General features: G+C 55.6%; 1 protein-coding gene across 1 annotated transcript in view; it reads right to left on the bottom strand.

The window, feature by feature from the left end:
- The window catches only part of DLGAP4 (DLG associated protein 4), a 316,182-nt gene extending 309,255 nt beyond the window's left edge, over nucleotides 1–6,927 (bottom strand). Inside the window, exon 1 of the mRNA XM_025186419.2 lies at nucleotides 6,798–6,927. The gene's annotated coding sequence lies outside the window, so the exon portion shown is untranslated. The remainder of the gene's footprint in view (nucleotides 1–6,797) is intronic.
- Nucleotides 6,928–18,088: the final 11,161 nt, after the last annotated feature.

The following is an 18,088-nucleotide window of genomic DNA, read 5'->3' as shown; positions in this document are numbered from 1 at the left end:
AAGCCATCCTGGCCCAGGCTGTGAGCTGCATGTTGCTTCGCCTGGCCCCGTGGGCCCCGAGGAGCAGAAGAGAGCTGCAGTTCAGTGTATTACATGCCTCTAACCCCCCTCTTGTTTAGGCTCATAGCAGGGCTGGCTGCACAGGCGTTATCCTAGGCGCCCACTGCTGCCCATTACAAGGCCCCCTTAAGCTGCCAGGGCAGTGGTATGAAGGTCTGGGGCTAGGAAAGTCCACTCCAGACCACTTCATCACACCTCCCCAGCTCCGGCATCTCTCCTGCTGCCCACAGGACATCCAGAACTAGTCCTGTGAACTTCAGGGGCTTGGAAGTCGACTTTCCCTCTTGGCTCTGCTATTAAGCCCCATATTGAAATAGTCACCTCTGGTCCCAGGTGACCATTCTTCCATGAGAAGACAGGGCTGGGAACGGGGCTGCAGGGCTCTATTTCCTAATGCTGACCACAAGGCCGTGTTCTCGTGTCAGCCCCGTCTGAGCGCCCAGGGGAGCTCCTGGGGTTTTCTTTCCTTCGGCGCACCGGCAGCTCTGATGCCAGCAGGCGCGTGTGGAGCTCCGGGGAGAGGGCTGCCCGGTCAGGAGCTGCTGCAGAGAAAGAGCCATCCATGGGGAGCCACTTTCAGGAGCAGGCCTGGGGATCTCTAGCTGAATTCTGCTCCTGCGCCCTAACTCTGCAGGGGAGGCCTCCTCGAGGCTCAGCCCCGCTGGGAAGGGGCAGGGTGCTGGCTGGTCACTGCCTGGGAGGAAGGTCTCTCTGCCTTTCTCCGCTACCCCTGCTCTCCCCTCTGCGAGGAGCAGCCCCACCGAAGCCTGCGAGGGTGCAGCTCAGAGTCGGGGGAAGGCAGCAGAGTTGCGGTTTGGGTGGCGGCCCAGAGTCGGGGGAGGAGTTGCCTTTCTCTCTGATTCCAGCCTGCCAGCCGTGTCCCTGAGCTGCTCGCAGCAGTCCAGTGAGTCACACCAGAACAGGTGACCCGAAAGGTGGCTTTATCCCCTCCCCCGCTCCCATTGGCTACCTGCTGTCGTGTGGCACATCAGGATGGAGGGGGGGCGCTGGCTCTGGCTCTCTCCCAGGGCTTGGAGCCTCAAGCCAGGACCTTTGGCACTGGGCTGGCTGCAGCTCGCAGCTCTGGAGCCAGCAGCAGGGGGACTTGGCATAAACCAGTGACGCGATTCACCTTCCCATTTGCAAGGGCCTCTGCCTGCCCCACCCCCACATGGCACCCCCCTCCCCCAGTAAGATTTCCTCTCCCGGGGCGCTAGGGCAGCCAGACCACAAAGGACTGGGGGAGGCTGGGAGAGGGTGGGGGAGGAGCTGGTCCCACAGATTTATTTGCTTACGTTTTATTTAAAATAGAGAAAATAGAGTAAAATAAAGTGAAAGCGACAGCTCCAATTTCTGCATTAATGAATAAATGAAACATGTCCCAAGAGGATAATTAAGCGCTTTGAACCAAACATGTGTCAACTAAATAGAAAAAAGCCAGACACAAATCAGAGCAACTGCAATTAAGGGGAAGAGCCGTATGTGTGATTCCGGGGGAGGGGAGAGACGCCTCCCGCGGAGCCTGTGTACTCCCTCCCCAGCCATTAAGCCATTTGCTCCCATCCATAAAGGGACCAGCGGGAGCAACGGAACCAATTCCAAGCCGTTGGGTAGAATTAAATTCCTGGGAGGGAAATCTGGCTGTTCTCCTCCCTGCCCCCCTCCACTCAGATTTTCTCTCCCCCACTCTTGTCTCCAGACAAGCCCTTGTATCATGACAGACACCAACCTGCAGCCTCCCAGTCAGCAAGGGCATAGTCCCACGTAATATCCTTTCCCCCACATTGCAGTCACGAGTGTTTCCCTCCCAGCCCCTTTCTCTGCCCTGCAGTGTAGGGACAAAGGAGAACACACACCAGGCTCTTCCTTGGGGAGGTGTTGCTTTTGTTCTTCCATGTGGGTTTCCCTTTGTTTAATACAACAGTCAGGGTATGTCTACATTACAGAGTTTTTTCGGAAAACCTCCAGTTATGTCCACACTGCAATCACATTCTTTTGAAAGAAAATCGAAAGAACAGAGGGGTTTTCCAGCACTGGCAAACCTCTTTCTATGAGGAAGAAGCCTTTTGCCAAAAGAGCTCTTTCAGAAAAGGCGTGTGTGGACAGGAAAGAGGGAGTTCTTTTGGAAGAAGAAGAAAGAGGAAAAAGTACAGGTGCAGTGATGGCCACTCCATCCATAGTGGATGCTATCTTTCAAAAAAGCAGATGGCGTTTTCAATGCCCTTTGGCAGTGTGGATGCTCTCTTTCGGAAGAAGTTTTTTCGGAAGATCTCTTCCAGAAAAGCTTCTTCCAAAAGGCATGACAGAAGGCATGACGCAGAATCCAACAGGAAGGAGGTTCAAACAAGACCTGGCTTGGCAGGATGTTTGGGGTTTATGTCTCCCTGAGTCTGGATTTATGTCAGAGTAGCTGAGTCCAAGAAGCAGGCCTGGAAATCAGAGCGTACCCAGATTTGTGATGGTGCTTAGGCATGGCGCTTAGTCACAAACACCCCAAACTCCTTGCTTCTTCAGGGCTCATCCACATACAGGAATCTTCCTGAAGGACCTTCCCGTGCTTTCAATGTCACAGTTGGCAGGAAAATAAAGAAAAAGGAACCATCTACTACATTAACTCTACACTTGCTATAAAAGAAACAGACACACACCCCGTTAATCATTTTAAATGACACTGTGGGACTACAAATAAGTCCTTTTATTAGCACAGGCGGTGGGCAAAAAAGTAATTCTGTCCAAAATGCCACAGATTCTCCTGCAGTGATAGCTCAGGAAAATGTGATGGGAGGTTATAACTGCTGAAAAAGCAATTTGCTGTCAAGGATGCAGATCTAAAGTGTTCTACGCTTTTTGGGATGAAGTAATTGGGCATCTTACCTACATACATGGCAGAGTCTTGTTCAGTGCTGCCAAGTCTCGCGATTTTATCACGAGTCTTCCAATTTTTACTGCTCTTTTTAAAGCCCAAGTCTGTGGAGATGAGAATTTCTGCTTTTATTGACGAGTAAGTTTCTAGCCCACATATTTGCAGAGAAAAACCTGAAAACGTGATTCACATACACAATAACAGTGCAGCAGCCATGAAGGCAAAGAAAAGCCCCATCATGTATTGTTTTTTAAAATCTCATGATTTTTGGAGGCCTGAATAATAGGGGAAGTAGAGGTGGGTGACAACCTCGGAAGGTAGACTGCCCCCGGGGAGGGTAGATTTCAGGGTCCTGAGCAAAGGAAGAAAAGAGAATAGTAAAATACACACCTTGGACTTCAGAAAAGCAGACTTTGACTCCCTCAGAGACCTGATGGGCAACATCCCCTGGGACGCTAACATGAAGCGGAAAGGAGTCCAGGACAGCTGGCAGTATTTTAAAGAAGCCTTATTGAAGGCATAGAAAGAAACCATCCCGACGCGTAGCAAGAGAAGCAAACATGGTAGGAGACCGGATTGGCTTACAGGGGAAATCCTTAGTGAACTTAAGCACAAAAAGGGAGCTTACAAAAAGTGGAAACTTGGACAGATGACTAGGGAGGGATATAAATGTAAAGCTCGAGAATGCCAGGGGGTTATCAGGAAGGCAAAAGAGCAATTGGAATTGCGACTGGCAAAGGATGTGAAGGATAACAAGAACGGTTTTTACAGGCATCTTAACAAGAAGGTGATCAGAAAGGGTGTGGGGCCCCTACTGGATGAAGGAGGTAACCTAGTGACAGATGATGTAGGGAAAGCTGAAGTACTCAATGCTTTCTTTGCCTCTGTCTTCATGGACAAGGTCAGCTCCCAGACTAATGTGCTAAGTGATGCAAGATGGGATGAAGATGGACAGCTCGTGGTGGGTAAAGAACACGTTAGGAACTATTTAGAAAAGCTAAACATACACAAATCCATGGGTCCGGACTTAATGCATCCGAGGGTACTGAGGGAATTGACAAATGTCATTGAGGAGCCTTTGGCCATTAGCTTTGAAAAGTCATGGAGATCCGGAGAGATCCCGTATGATTGGAAAAAGGCAAATGTAGTGCCCATCTTCAAAAAAAGGAAGAAGGACGATCCAGGGAACTATAGGTCAGTCAGTCTTACCTCGGTCCCTGGAAAAATCATGGAAGGGATCCTTAAGGAATCTATTTTGAAGCACTTGGAAGAGAGGAAAATGATCAGGAATAGTCAGCATGGATTCACGAAGGGCAAGTTGTGCCTGACCAATCTGATTAGGCTTCTATGATGAGGTAACTGGCTCTGTAAACATGGGAAAGTCAGTGGATGTGATATACCTTGACTTTAGCAAAGCTTTTGATACGGTCTCCCACAATATTCTTGCCGGCAAGTTAAGGGATTGTGGATTGGATAAATGGACGGTAAGATGGACAGAAAGCTGGCTAGAAGGCCGGGCCCAGCGGGTAGTGATCAATGGCTCGCTGTCAGGATAGCGGTCAGTTTCTAGCAGAGTGCCCCAAGGTTCGGTTCTAGGACCGGTTTTGTTCAATATCTTTATTAATGACCTGGCAGAGGGGATGGATTGCACCCTCAGCAAGTTTGCAGATGACACTAAGCTAGGGGGAGAGGTCAATACACTCTAGGGCAGAGATTGGGTCCAGAGTGACTTAGACAAATTGGAGGATTGGGCCACAAGAAATCTGATGAAGTTCAACAAGGACAAGTGCAGAGTCTTGCACCTGGGTTGGAAGAATCCCAAGCATTGTTACAGCTAAGTAATAGTTCTGCAGAAAAGGACCTGGGGGTTACAGTGGATGAGAAGCTGGATATGAGTCAACAGTGTGTCCTTGTAGCCAAGAAGGCTAATGACATATTAGGTTGCATTAGGAGGAGCATTGCCAGCAGATCCAGAGATGTCATTATTCTCCTTTCTTCGACTCTTGTGAGGCCACATCTCGAGTATTGTGTCCAGTTCTGGGCCCCCCACTACAAAAAGGATGTGGACACATTGGAGAGGGTCCAGCGGAGGGCAACCAAAATGATTAGGGGGCTGGAGCATATGACCTATGAGTAGAGGCTGAGGGAGCTGGGTCTGTTTAGTCTGCAGAAGCGAAGAGTGAGGGGGGATTTGAGAGCAGCCTTCAACTTCCTGAAGGGAGGTTCCAAAGATGATGGAGAGAGGCTGTTCTCAGTAGTGACAGATGGCAGAACAAGGAGCAATGGTCTCAAGTTGTGGTGGGAGAGGTCCACGTTGGATATTAGGAAAAACTATTTCACTAGGAGGGTGGTGAAGCACTGGGATGGGTTCCCTAGGGAGGTGATGGAATCTCCATCCCTAGAGATTTTTAAGTCTCGGCTTGACAAAGCCCTGGCTGGGATGATTGAGTTGGGATTAGTCCTGCCTTGGGCAGGGGGCTGGACTTGATGACCTTCTGAGGTCTCTTCCAGCTCTATGATTCTATGAATACTTGGTGTTGACAATGCTGCTGGAGCTGGTTTTGCCACATGGCAGATTTGGAGGTTTGAGTTTATAGATGCATTTCCCTCTTTACTGGCTCTTGGAGAAGAACCAATAGTGCATGGTCCTTATCAGGATCCATAAGGCCTAATGAACCCATAATGTAACACTGCCTCTCTGTATGGATCTCATAGACTCCTAGGTTTCTGGGCTGCCTTGCACGCTTCCCCAGGCTTGTTCTACATTATAGGAGTGACTGCACTGAGCCTCGGGGAATGAAGAAAAACAAGCTACAAGGCTCAGCTGGTGGCAACATTAGAAAGATGGGCTCGCGAGGCCTTTCATACTAACCCCAATGGAAACTGCTGTGACCCACGGCCTCTCACGCCCTGCTGCCATCTCAGCCCCACAGACAGACACTGAAGCACACATCTTGTAATCTCAGGGTGCATCTGCTGATGGACAGCGGCACCACAGTGGTTCACAACTGCTCCATACCAGGACCCTCACCCCATTTAGCACCATGGGAGAGGCAGAGTGCCCCACCTGCCAGAGCAGAGTAGCCTGTGAGTATAGAGAAGCCAACATATCCTGCACCTGGGATTGCACACAGCCCCAGGTGGGCCCCAGACAGGCACCGTGGCAATAACCAACACTGTGTGCCAAGGGGTAGAATCTGAACTCTCACTCGGCAGCTTTCAAGGCCTGGTACCAGCACGGCCAACAAGCCTTCTGGTTCATGCCAGCCACCGTGTACAGAGCCGAGACAGGCCCCAACGCGCTCGGGTACTGAGCCGTCCTGGAGTCGCACACCCCATAACAGATCCCTTCCCACCGGACACACCAGTCAGCTTATCCGTGACCTCCTCTTTCCCTGATGATCCACACACTCGCCTCCCCTCCGAGCCACACCCCCCGCCAATGCAGCAGCTATTTACACAGGCCCCTCACCTCCAGAGCAGCCCTTCCACTGGCATCTCCTGCATCCAAACCCAGTGCTCAGCCTGCCAGGTTCCTAGGCACCCTGAGGGAGCTGGTCGGGCTGTGTGCGGCCCGCCTGTCACCGCTCTGTGCTGCGCTAGGGACAAGCGACGGCAGGGCGATGGCATGTGGGGCTGCATCTGGTTCCCTCCGGGGGAAGGGGGAATAAGCCAACAACCAACAATCACTTTAACTCTTCCCGGAAGAGAAGCGGTCCAGGTGCAGGGAATGCCTGTGGCAATGGCACTGCGTGTCCATCTGGTTCGTGCTGCTGGGGATCACTCTCCCCAGCCGGCCGCGCATGCCGTGCCCCCGGCTCACAGGGATCCCGAGCGCTGCTTATGGGCTGAGCAATACCGCCGGGGTGCCTACCTCACTGCAGGGTCCCGCTCCCCTCCGTAGCCTGCTGGTGCTGCGTGTCCATGTGAGCACTGCGTGGGGTCCCCTCCAGGGGTGGGAGCTTTGCACTGGCTGCCACAACAAGCCAGCTGCTCTCCTCAACCTGGGGAGGAGAATGGAAAACAAGAGTCAAAGGGAACACAAGGCAAACCCAGTGTGGGAGCTGTAGCTTCCTTGGGGCCCTCTCTGCCCCCATCACATTCCCTCCTGGGGGAAGGGTGGTCTCCACCCTCTCTCAGACACCCTGCCCCATCTCTTCTGCCCCCCAGTGTCTGTTTCACCCTCCTCTCACCCCCAGAACTTGCACCATTTCTTAAGGCAGAAAATTCATTGTTATAACCTGACCCACACTGGGTCCCCGTGTGACCAGCCCCCAATAGGGTTGCCAGATGGTTTCAACAAAAATACCGGACACACTTGGCATGACATCACAATCGACATCCCATCTGATTTAGAACACACCGGACAGTTCTATTGTCTCATTTCTATTTGCTCAAACACTGGACTGTCTGGTTCAACACCGGACACCTGGCAACCCTACCCCCTCCGGGAATCTCACATGGTCCTTCCCCGCCATCTTCCCTTCCCACCCGTCTGCACAGGCGCCTGGAGCTGCCAACATGCTCACATCTAGGGAGAACGAAGGGACAAGCATCTGGTTTACCTGCCCTGGGGAGCTGTGACAGACAACACCCCAGGATATCCCTATGGCAGGGCCTGGCCCGGCTGGGGCGCTGCCCTTTGCCCCCAGTTTGGCTCTTGCCCTTCCCAAGCAGAATTCCTTACACTGAGATTCATGGACTGAGTCTGACAACATACCAAGGAGTCTCTCTAGACCGGCATAGGCTTCCCAGAGCCCTTCTCAGGAGGTGGCTGGGGAATTCCAGCTAACTGTGATGCTCATTCTGGGCTGCCCCTTTGCACTCAGCCATTCCCCACTGCAAGCTGTCTGCCCCCACACTCTCTCCTCCTGCACCTCTCAGGGGGAGGCTTCTCTGTAATCTCCAGGCCCGGGCTGATCTATAGAGCCCTGGGAGCACTGATTGTCCTCAGTTAGGCTACATCTACACGGCAGGGCTTTGTGCAAGACGTCTTTTTCAGAAGAGATCTTGTGTAAAAACATCTTGTGCAAAAGCGCGGCCACACCTCGAAGGGCATCACTTTTGTGATGTGCTTTTGCGCAAGAAAGCGTCCACACTGCATAAGAAAGCTCTGATGGGCATTCACAGAACGGTCCTCAGAGCACCTGTGCTTTTTCCGATAGGCTCTTTTTGTGCAAGAAACCCCTGCGGAGCATCCACGCGTGCCTTTTGGCACAAGAGCTGTAGTGCAAAACGGAGTTACGCCTCGTAGAAGGAGGTTTACCTACACCGCAAAAAGCCCTCTGTCCTGTCGATTGACTGTAGGTTTTCTTGGGCAAAAACGTGCTTGAGGTGTGGACGCTCCACTGGCTTTTGCGCAAAAACCTTGTCATGTAGACATAGCCTTAGAGAGGCTAGCAACTGAGCCTCAGGGGGGCAGGGGCCAGTCATCTTCTGACACCTCAGGTTGCCTCCCAGCTGGTGCCAAGCCCCACAGCTCTAGTCCTTGCTCTAGAATTCACACTGCCTTCTTCACCACCCCTCCCTTGCTAGGTAGCTGGCAGTGATGGGACGAGTTGACACAGCAGCTCCTTAGTTCTCCAGGGCCCGGCCCAGGCTCTCCTGGCCAGCAGGTGCCTGGTGTTTCTTACCTGCCATGCGCTTGCAGCTAGATCCCCACAACAACGGCCCTGGGGCAGGGACGGGTGCTTTAAGCACCCCAGTGCACAGGCACCGCCTGAGGACAAGGCGAGGAGCAACACACTCAGCCTGAATCTGGTTCCAACCCCAGCTTCTCTGAGGAGGAATCACACTGCCCCATAGCAGCAAACCTCCATCTTGTCAGCACTCTGCCACCTCCCCGCAAAGGCTGTGCTTGCCCCCTCCGCAGTAGGTTCTGTCCATAGCGAGGCACAATCCCACGGTCTCAAGCATGAGTGGGGAGCCCTACAATTCACCCACTGAGAGACAGTCCCTGCCCCACAGAGCTTATAGGCTGAACAGACCACCCTACTGCCTCGAATCCCATCTGCTCCCTCAGCCTCAGGCCTCCCTCTCCTTGGACTGTCATCTACAGGGCTCCAGCTCGGCCAGGAGCTCTAAAAAACAAACGAGATCTAGTTCTCTGGACAAGTCCTAATCCCTCATGCCCAAGTCTCGGCTTGACACAGCCCTGGCTGGGTTGATCCAGTTGGGATTGGTCCTGCCTTGGGCACAGGCCTGGACTTGATGGCCTTCTGAGGTCTCTTCCAGCTCTATGGTTCTATGATTCTAAGGGCCACAGCCAGCTCTGGTTCAGTGGGGTGACTCCCTCTTGCCCCTTGGCCAGAATGGACCCCTAATTTGCCCGTGAAGACACCAGGCCCAAACTGCTAGTTAGAGGGAGGAGATGGCTGACGAGGAGAACCGGCCCTGGAAGCAGTGGGAGAGGTTCAGAAAGGATCTGAATATGCTCCCACCTCAGAGAGAGGGACACAAAAAATCTATCAGCCTCCTTCTGCTTCTCTGGAAATCCCGGCCCACGCTAGGATCACTCGTGTGCTTCTTCTCTGGGCTCTCAAAGAGCATCTGACAGCACAATCAGGTTTCACAAAGGCAACTGCCTGGGCACAGGCCTGCCTGGCTGCAATTCAATCTGTGTGGAGTTTTCAGGCTCAGAGGTTGAACGGGATGGGAGCGGCTAATCACAGCTAATCTAGGCCCGCCTCACGCCGTGCTGGAGGACAGAGCAGGAGAGCTGGCTGGGGGAGACTTGGGCTCTCAGGTGCATGAGCACCAGCAGCTCTTGGGGCACCAAGCTGCCTCTTTTCATGTACCCAGCCTGCACCTGGAGCCTCTGGTGAGCCTGGGAATGGGAGGCTGGGAAGATGAAGAGGCCAGATCCTCATTCAGCGTGTTCTGTGCACCATCGGCATGGCAACAGGCGGGGGGGGGGGGGTCTTTCTGTCACAGCCCCTCCTTGGAAGAAAGAGCGGTGGGTGAGAGAGGCCTTTCTGAGCCCCGCTTTTATTCCACGGGGGATGCCCTGCTCGTCAGCCCTGCCTCCACCGCACCCAGCACGTCTCCTCCCAGGATAATGGAGCTGTTATACTGCCGTTTCCCCACCACAGGCCCCAGCGCTCCCCCCCAAAGTCAGTGACACGCGTCCACACTTCCATGGGAACAGGCCTGCACCCTGAGTCAGCAATGCACACTCAGCAGCTGTCCCTTAGCGGCTCATCCTGCAGGACACTAGCCCCCCCGTGAGTCGAAGGATCGTAGACTAGGCCTTGAGGGGCAGACTGACTCCGGGTCACCTGCATGTAAAGGCTCTGTCCACCCCCTCACACCTACACCTGCCACCTGGTGGTGCTCCAGGCACCCCTCACCTCCACCCTGCCTCTCCGACACAGCTCCGGCACCCCTCACCTCCACCCTGCCTCTCCGGCACAGCTCCGGCACCCCTCACCTCACCCTGCCTCTCTGGCACAGCTCCGGCACCCCTCACCCCACCCTGCCTCTCCGGCACAGCTCCGGCACCCCTCACCCCACCCTGCCTCTCCGGCACAGCTCCGGCACCCCTCACCTCACCCTGCCTCTCTGGCACAGCTCCGGCACCCCTCACCTCACCCTGCCTCTCCGGCACAGCTCCGGCACCCCTCACCCCACCCTGCCTCTCCGGCACAGCTCCGGCACCCCTCACCTCACCCTGCCTCTCCGGCACAGCTCCGGCACCCCTCACCTCACCCTGCCTCTCCGGCACAGCTCCGGCACCCCTCACCTCACCCTGCCTCTCCGGCACAGCTCCGGCACCCCTCACCCCACCCTGCCTCTCCGGCACAGCTCCGGCACCCCTCACCTCACCCTGCCTCTCCGGCACAGCTCCGGCACCCCTCACCTCACCCTGCCTCTCCGGCACAGCTCCGGCACCCCTCACCTCAGCCTGCCTCTCCGGCACAGCTCCGGCACCCCTCACCTCAGCCTGCCTCTCCGGCACAGCTCCGGCACCCCTCACCTCACCCTGCCTCTCTGGCACAGCTCCGGCACCCCTCACCTCACCCTGCCTCTCCGGCACAGCTCCGGCACCCCTCACCTCACCCTGCCTCTCCGGCACAGCTCCGGCACCCCTCACCTCAGCCTGCCTCTCCGGCACAGCTCCGGCACCCCTCACCTCAGCCTGCCTCTCCGGCACAGCTCCGGCACCCCTCACCTCAGCCTGCCTCTCCGGCACAGCTCCGGCACCCCTCACCTCAGCCTGCCTCTCCGGCACAGCTCCGGCACCCCTCACCTCAGCCTGCCTCTCCGGCACAGCTCCGGCACCCCTCACCTCACCCTGCCTCTCCGGCACAGCTCGGGCACCCCTCACCTCACCCTGCCTCTCCGGCACAGCTCCGGCACCCCTCACCTCAGCCTGCCTCTCCGGCACAGCTCCGGCACCCCTCACCTCACCCTGCCTCTCCGGCACAGCTCCGGCACCCCTCACCTCACCCTGCCTCTCCGGCACAGCTCCGGCACCCCTCACCTCACCCTGCCTCTCCGGCACAGCTCCGGCACCCCTCACCTCAGCCTGCCTCTCCGGCACAGCTCTGGCACCCCTCACCTCACCCTGCCTCTCCGGCACAGCTCCGGCACCCCTCACCTCACCCTGCCTCTCCGGCACAGCTCCGGCACCCCTCACCTCACCCTGCCTCTCCGGCACAGCTCTGGCACCCCTCACCTCACCCTGCCTCTCCGGCACAGCTCTGGCACCCCTCACCTCACCCTGCCTCTCCGGCACAGCTCTGGCACCCCTCACCTCACCCTGCCTCTCCGGCACAGCTCTGGCACCCCTCACCTCAGCCTGCCTCTCCGGCACAGCTCTGGCACCCCTCACCTCAGCCTGCCTCTCCGGCACAGCTCTGGCACCCCTCACCTCAGCCTGCCTCTCCGGCACAGCTCTGGCACCCCTCACCTCACCTTGCCTCTCCGGCACAGCTCTGGCACCCCTCACCTCACCCTGCCTCTCCGGCACAGCTCTGGCACCCCTCACCTCACCCTGCCTCTCCGGCACAGCTCTGGCACCCCTCACTTCAGCCTGCCTCTCCGGCACAGCTCTGGCACCCCTCACCTCAGCCTGCCTCTCCGGCACAGCTCTGGCACCCCTCACCTCAGCCTGCCTCTCCGGCACAGCTCTGGCACCCCTCACCTTACCCTGCCTCTCCGGCACAGCTCTGGCACCCCTCACCTCACCCTGACTCTCCGGCACAGCTCTGGCATCCCTCACCTCCAACCTGCCTCTCCGGTGCGGAATGTGTCACCCAATTGTTTCCTATTTTTTTTTACAACCCAAGTAGTTTCTGTTTCACAATAGTGCAACAATTCTGCCTCTGTTTTTTCTATATTTCCCCTCCCTCAAACTGTTGCTCAAGAAGTGCCAAACATTTGAGTTTTTGTGCCCCTCTCCCTTTCACCGATGTGCCAGACAACCAGCGGCCCCCAAAGAGGGTTTCTTTTGCTTTTTCCCTTTTCCCATCTTGTAATTTTTCAAAATTTCCTGTCAAAAATCCGCGTGATGGTTATCGTCCCCCAGGGAGAGAGTCATTTCCAACCCAACCTGGTGTCAGCCCACAAGGAGTCCCAGCTTGAGGCAGCTGTCCGGTGGGAGCACAGCCTTGGTATCCCAGGGAATGGCTTTGCCCGGTGGCTGCCTGAGGCGGCACTGGGGCTCTAGCCCAACATGGGGAATTCAGCACGGCCTGTCACCACACATGGCTGTGTTGTCACAATGCACGTGGCTGAGCAAGGGCCCGACCTGTGCTACAGATTGTGTGTTGTTAGTATTTGCAATAGCAGGCTGCAGTTGTGTCACGCTTGCCATCTAAGGCACTCAAAGCACCTTGTAAAGGTCAAGTCTGACAACTGCCCCTGTAGGGTAGGGAAGTGCCATCTCCATTTTATAGCTGGGGAAACTGAGGCACAGTTAGGCACCATGATTTACCTAGGGTCTCTCAGTGAACCAGTAGGAGATCTGGGAAATAAAACCCAGGATCCTAAGTCTCAGGGTCCTCTTTAAACCACTAACCCACAGTGTTCTGCATGGCCCACTGTAAACTTTGTGTCTCAGGACAGGCCCCACAACGTTGAGGATTGGAGGGAGAGGTTGGCTGAAACAAGCACTGACCTACCCTTAGACCAAGGCTCAGTCCAGTCTCACACCAAACCCAGTCCCACATGATCCCCTTCCCTCCTAGCTTTTTGTCCTCTGCTTCAGGAAACAGACGTCCACTCCAAACCCCTGTGAGACCAGCTCACACAGGGGAGATCGATGCTCTGTAGAGTTCACCCCATCTCGTCACCATGGGCACGTGGACCCCCAGCCCGCGATGAGACAATGCAGCCAGCCACCTCTCTATGGGTATGTCTACACTACCCCGCTAGTTCGAACTAGGAGGGTAATGTAGGCATACCGCACTTGCAAATGAAGCCCGGGATTTGAATTTCCCGGGCTTCATTTGCATAAGCGGGGAGCCGCCATTTTTAAAACCCCGCTGGTTCGAACCCCGTGCAGCGCGGCTACACGGGGCTCGAACTAGGTAGTTCGGACTAGGCTTCCTAGTGGAACGAGGGGTACCGGTAGTTCGGAATAGGAAGCCTAGTCCGAACTACCTAGTTCGAGCCCCATGTAGCCGCGCTGCACGGGGTTCGAACCAGCGGGGTTTTAAAAATGGCGGCTCCCCGCTTATGCAAATGAAGCCCGGGAAATTCAAATCCCGGGCTTCATTTGCAAGTGCGGTATGCCTACATTACCCCGCTAGTTCGAACTAGCGGGGTAGTGTAGACATACCCTATGAAGCCATCTCTGCTTCACACGCCTGCTCCACACAAGGCTTCCAACTGACACTCATGCCTCACACTCGCCACCCCCCAGCCCGGGCAGAAGTCTGCCACAAGCCCCCAAACGACCCAGCCGTCGCTGACACTGCCTCATCTTCCCCAGGTCTCACCAATGGCACCTCCAGAGGGCGGCTCTGCACTGGCTCCACCCCTGAACTCCCCCACTCTGCTCCCCAAAGGTCCTCTATCGCCCCAGAAGCGAACTAGGAAGGTTCCCTGGGTATGGGTGTAACTAGGTGCCAGCAGTTGCAGACTCATGGATGTGGGCAGGACAGCGCTGCTGTTTAGCATCCAGCTCTATGGCATCCCAGACCCAGGACTCTCTGAGCTCTGATGCACGTTGGATCACTAGTGCCAGGAGTCCGGCTTCACGCCACAGCACTTGTGCCAGGATCCTAGCCTCCAAGTGCTGCATGACCCACCCACTGGAACACTTGTGCCAGGACTCTATAACCTGCGCTCCTTACTCAGGCAGATCTCCCATTGGTGGCAAGTGGCATTTGGCCTGTAAGGCAGCCAGGAGCAGGCCCCCGTCTCGGTACAGTGTGATCCACCCAGGGGGTGGTATGCGGGGATTCAGCCGCCAGCCAGCCTCCTACTGCAGAAGAGACGGCGTGTGCTGTCCGAGCAGCTGCTGCTCCTTGCTGTAGTGCAGCCCAGGTGTGATTGTGCCTTCCCCCAGGCCGCTCGCTGCTCACCCAGCCAGCTGCAGCGCCCGAGCGTGCCTGCTGCAGCCCTGCGCCGAGCAGCAGCAGACACTCGCCGCAGGACAGGACATGAGGAGGAGGACGGCAACACGGGCAGGGCCAGAGAGGAATGCGGCAATCAAAGGATCAAATAACAGTATGGCCGGTCAGGCCAGATCCTGCTTTCACCCCCACTAGCAGCAATCCAGAGCAGCCCTACTGAAGTCAATGGAAACACTCCTGGTTGTGCCAGTGTGACAGAGCAGAATTTAACCCCTGGCTGCTGGGCTGGCGCGGGTGGTGAGCTCGCATCCCATGCTGCTAACTCAGCATCTCCTGGCGCCTGCAGGAAGGCTGAGGCTTCTGCTGCTTGGATAGCACACCCAGTTTGTGGTGGTCACTTCCCTGGAGCAAGGCGGGACAGGGCTTGCTATGGAGCCCCTGGGGTGGGAGAAGTGTGATGCAGAGACTCTAGGAGCCCTGGCAAGAGTTGCACCTGGGTCAGAATTTCATCATCAAGTCGGTGCCTCGGGCCCTGTAGCCGGACAGGAACCCCCCTGTAACATCCATCTTGCTTGTCCCTCTCTGAGATGCCTGGAGCATACAGGGCACACAGAGCAGTAAAATCAGCATAGTCTCTGAAGCCTTGACAGGAGGCCCGGATATGCTAGCTCACAGCAACCCTGGACAACTGTAAGCAGAGATATGAGGGTGATTGAGCTAATCGCTGACCAAGAGGCTGCGGAGGAGTGCCCTTGACTGAAACCCATATTGATACGAACACTCGTCCGCGGGGGAGGAATCTCCCGCCCAGTAAAGAATGTCCAGTACTCACAATTTAGTTTTCTCTCTTGCAAGTGTAAATTCAGTTGAAACTCCCTTGTGAGAACTGAAGACGGACCAACACAATTTGGCACCATAGATAAGAAAGAGGATACGGGCCCCTCTGGGTATAAAGATGGGCCCAGCAGCACACTTACTCTGAGTGTCAATCTACCATTTATCTGCTGGTCGGGTTAGGTGATTGGCCTCCCGAGGTTCCACAGGGACGCCCACCTTGTATTCGTCTTTCCTAGGAATTGAGGGACCGGCCCTGGCCTGACACGCTGGAGTCGAGAGGCACAGAAGGGGGTAAAAATTGTACCTGGAGGTGTCCTTTGTCTTAAGCGTACACACAGACTTAGAGCTCTTTAAAGATTAAGCTGTTACTTGGTACCATTATTTCTATTTTCTCTCTTTATTTTCTTTGTAAACATTTTTAAGATCTATATTTGCTAGCAGTTAAGAAATGGCGCAATAGCCATTGTAACCATATGATTTATAAGCTTTTTTTAACAAACCTGTAACTGTTTAAGCTTTAACCTGACTCCTTCAGTTGCTGTAACAGAACCAAGCACAATTCAAAAGAACTCCAGCCAGTCATAGGGAGCAGACGCAGGCAGAGCTGGGCATTTGGATCGTGTCGCCTCCAGGGGACAGATTCATAGGGGCACCTCTCAGCCTTCCTTAGGCTGCCCGCTGCGAAGGGATCCTGTGTCCTAGCAGTCAAAGTCTGACGTGTAATAAGCTCTCCCTGTAAACTCTGGGGCGTCTGTCAGGCTGTTGGCTGCCCACCGCGAAGGGACCCTGGTCCTAGTGGTCAAAGACACGGACGTAAAACTTCTTGGGGCGCCCATCGGCTTCCTCTAGGCCGCCCACTGTGACAGGATCTTGTGTCCCAGCAGTTGAAGACTCGGGTGTATAACATATACACACGCACTGCCTTGACCATCGGCTGACAGGCCCCTGGGGCATAAGGATGAGAGCCCATGCATTAGATCAGATGCTACTAGATGGGACTGAGCAGGCAGGCGGGTCACGCCAACCTCGCCTCGGTGAGACTAGATCAGAGGAGACTGGAGTAAGGCCTTGTACCACGGGCCCTCACCCTAAGGCACACAACGTCAGCTACCAGACTAGCACAGCTGGGACGACGCATTTCGGTCTGTTTGCTGTGGTTCTTCACCATGGTGAGTCGACAGCCGATGATCTCCCGTCAGCTCCGTTGACTCTTCTCGTTCTGGTGGCAACCGGAGTAGGCCAGCAAGCGCTCAGTGGTTGATTTATCACGTTTCTCGCTGCCAGTCGATCCAGCCAGCAGTGAAGATGAGCCCTTGGACAGGGTTAATGGTGGGCAGGGGATTTGGCTTGGCAGGCTTTTCTCCTAGCCAGGATGGGTCTGCCAAAACTATCACTCAGCCCTCGCTCCACAAACCACTCAGCAACTCAACCTCAGCAGGAGAAGACCTACAGACCCATTTCTGTTCTCCCTTGCATGGCCCCTGGAAGAAGCAGGGCAGCAGATAGCAAGGATGCAATTGATGGAAGGGGACAGAGACCTAGAAAGGAAAGAACAGCAACTAAAAACCTAAAGATCACCAGCAAAAGCCAATGGATCCCATCGCTGCCACCAATGGTCCCAAGATGCTTCTACTTTCAGGATGCCAGCGTGCAAAGCCCAGGAGTGAGAGAAGCACGAAGCCCCCGACAGTGGCTGTGGGCTCAGGCTGGGATTTGCAAAGGCGGATAAGGGAGGGTGCTAAATCCCATCCAAATGCTGTGGGACTTGGGCACCTAATCGCCCCAGGCACCTCTGTACTACTCAGCTTAAAGGCACATCCAACGTTAGCACATAAAGCCAAGCCCTGCGCTCCGCAGCATGGCAAGCCAGGGAGCAGCAGCCAGCAATCAAAGGGGTGGGAGGAACACTTCTTTCCACCCACAGCCCCCTCTCAATTCCCTCCGCCTCCCGCACACCTCCTGTGTGTGCATTCCCTTTGCCCCGGCAGAGCAGGGCAAGTACCCGCCTCGTGGCTGTTGTGGAAGCTGAAAAAAATAGAGCCCCGATCCCACCAAGTGCAATGCTCCCTCAACCCCCGGAAGCCAATGGGAGATGAAAAGCTCAGCAGCTCAGCGTCTGGGGCCCCACTGCGGCCCCACTGCCTGGGACATGAGCTTGTTTAGCGCGGGGTGGGGAACCTTTTCTCGGGCAGGGGCTGCTGACCCACAGGAAAATCAATTGGGGGCCGCACACACGTGAGAAGCTCCTGGCTGAGAAGGAGACAGACCCTCCCCACATTCCCCTTGCACACCAGAGCCTGGGGGCCTGGGCTAGTAGATTTTGTTTGCTCCCTCCCCGCGGGTGGATGGCAGGGGGGCTGGAGGGCCAGTGTGGGCTCCCCAATGCTGAGTCTTGGGGGCCAGATCCAGGCAAGCCAGAGGCTGCATCTGGCTCCTGGGCCTGAGGTTTCCCACCTCCGGTTTAGAACATCACAATTACTGTGAGATCAAGCTCCACAGTCAAATCCAGGCCTTACTGCAAATCCAGGGGAAATTTCCTTTCCATTGACTCCTGATGTGACCTTCATCTCCTCATGGCCCAGGTAGAGACCAGCTCTGATGGCTCATTCCTCAGCAGGATTTTCTCTCACTTAATTGCACCTTCTTGCCGGGGCCCTGGGGACGTTGCAAACCAAGGCAGCCAAGCCAGTGGGGATGCTCTGAGTCGCACACTCCGAGAGGACAGTGCAGCCTCCAGGGAAGAACACTGGACTCTTCATTTGCCCTAGATAGGTCACTTGTTGATGGACAGGGACTTCCTATTGAA

The sequence above is a fragment of the Pelodiscus sinensis genome, chromosome 18, assembly GCF_049634645.1.
Source record: "Pelodiscus sinensis isolate JC-2024 chromosome 18, ASM4963464v1, whole genome shotgun sequence".
In the NCBI taxonomy this organism is placed as follows: domain Eukaryota; kingdom Metazoa; phylum Chordata; order Testudines; family Trionychidae; genus Pelodiscus; species Pelodiscus sinensis.
The sequence above is the reverse complement of the archived record's forward strand: the minus strand, read 5'-3'. Positions and strand labels throughout refer to the sequence as shown.